At 47.5% G+C, this 2038-nt stretch overlaps 1 non-coding gene across 1 annotated transcript; it reads left to right on the top strand.

The window, feature by feature from the left end:
* Positions 1-1094: 1094 nt before the first annotated feature.
* LOC128703735 (5S ribosomal RNA) lies at positions 1095-1213 on the top strand. Its single transcript, XR_008409352.2, has one exon. It is a non-coding gene; the product is annotated as a 5S ribosomal RNA (ribosomal RNA).
* The last annotated feature ends 825 nt before the right edge of the window (positions 1214-2038 follow it).

The following is a 2038-nucleotide window of genomic DNA, read 5'->3' on the forward strand; positions in this document are numbered from 1 at the left end:
GTAAGGCTGGCTGGACTGGGCTTGGGCTGACTCCCTCACCACAGACTGGCTTAAGTGGCTTGGCTTACTTTGCAAACCTGGGTCAACCCCTCAGAGGTAATGCAAATAGCAAAATAAACACTAATACACAGAGACTGACCAGTGAATAATGCAGAGTGCTGATAAAAGCTTGGTTGAGGAAGCTGGCTTGGGGATGTCGAGCGTTATCCTTCTCGGGAGGCCTAGCATTGCAAAATGGCGACCAGCTCAGTAGAAATTTATCTCCAGAAATTGATGTAATCGTCAGAATTACAGTCCCTCTGATGCCACCATTTGTCATGGGGTTCGAAAGGAGATAACGAGGGTTGAAGATATGCACACTTGTTAGATGGTAACACTATATGTTGTTGGACTGTGGTAAGGGAGTCCAACCTGCTGTGTCTTGCCGGGTAGACCTCTGCATGGACTGAGGAAGTTACAGAGGTACTCGCGCACACATGCGCATCACGTGAAGTCACACAAACAGTCACTAGGCCTAGTAAGGGATCACATATATAAAACATATGGATGGTACTATGATACTCAGATAAGCTATACAACACATGTAAGGGGGATCAGCAACTATGCTGACACTCCCTCTACCGCCCACACCTGCCTCTGCCTCTTCTAAATCCAATTCCTTCTCGCTAAACCTCAAATTCTCTAATCCTGATGCCACTATCTGTCCTGAAAATTTGTTGTATCAGATCACTGGTGCACCTCAACAAAAGTCTTTAAAACCAACTCAGGCTTCAAACTCCTTCTTGACATTCTTATGAAAGGTACACCTCAGCTGATACCAGACAAAAACTTCTCAATGCAGGCTTCAGCATTATTTGGACTCCTGAGCACCGTGCCAAAAGCACAGTCATTGCTAAACACAGACTACTCTCTCCTGACAGCCTATGACACAGACAAAGAAGACTTAATAAAAGACAACAGTACTAAGAAAAAGGTCTCTGTTGACGATATTTACAGATCCGAAAACTCTCTTCACTCCGAACTTCCACCCAATCACACAATGTCTTAAATGCTACAAATTCGGCCATGGCAAAAACACATGTACATCTACACAAGTCAACGGCCATACCACATTGAACGCACCGCTTCTCATCCGATCAGCGAAGTTAAGCAACGTTGGGTTTGGTTAGTACTTGGATGGGTGACCGCCTGGGAACACCAAATGCTGTTGGCATAACAACATTTCGGCAGGGCCAGGAGCTAGGACTCGACCCCTGCAACCACAAATAGTTGACTATAAGTCTGCTCCAGATGTTCAGCAACTGGCCACTTCTGGAATACTTGCAACCTCCCCTTTAAATGTTCTAACTGCGGTGGGTCACACACTGCAGTAGCAAATTCCTGCCCTTCTAGAAAGCACATTCTCTCCTCCCTCAGAGCTAGCCAACCTTCCTCCCTCCCCAACCCCTTCCCTGCACCTCCCTCCCCTTCCATTCCTCCGTCCCCTACCCCAAATGCCTGGGCCTCACCCACACACTTGGTCTACCTCTTCTACTCTACACACATCAAACACCAACACACACAGACTACAAGCACTTCTCCTTCTACACCTACACCCACACTAGACTACAAAACTAACTGTCAATTCGCCACTGCTTCCCACTCTGCGATGGTAATCTCTCAAGCTTACCAATCAGACTACTCACGTGTCCTTAACCTAATATTGTCTGCTAACAATCTTTCTTCTTTAATTATCCCTTCTTCCTGCTTCTCTTCTAAGCCTCCTCCACAACCTCTCCCTCCTCCCTCTCTCCCCCCCTACTTCCTACTCCAACCAGCTCTCCTCCTCCCCTATCCATCTTCACTACTGCTGCTGCTATGATCACCCCTCCCCCCACCTCCTTACCCACTTCCTCATCCCCTACCAAAGCTTCCACTTCCTCTGCATCCACCTTTGCCCACTCCACCACAACCAAAACTTCATCCAGGTCCAACTCCACCTCCTCCAGACAAAATTCACTCAAACCTAAACCTGCCCCAACTTCTGACAGACAGACCA

This window comes from Cherax quadricarinatus, unplaced genomic scaffold (assembly GCF_038502225.1).
Source record: "Cherax quadricarinatus isolate ZL_2023a unplaced genomic scaffold, ASM3850222v1 Contig2626, whole genome shotgun sequence".
Classification (NCBI taxonomy): domain Eukaryota; kingdom Metazoa; phylum Arthropoda; class Malacostraca; order Decapoda; family Parastacidae; genus Cherax; species Cherax quadricarinatus.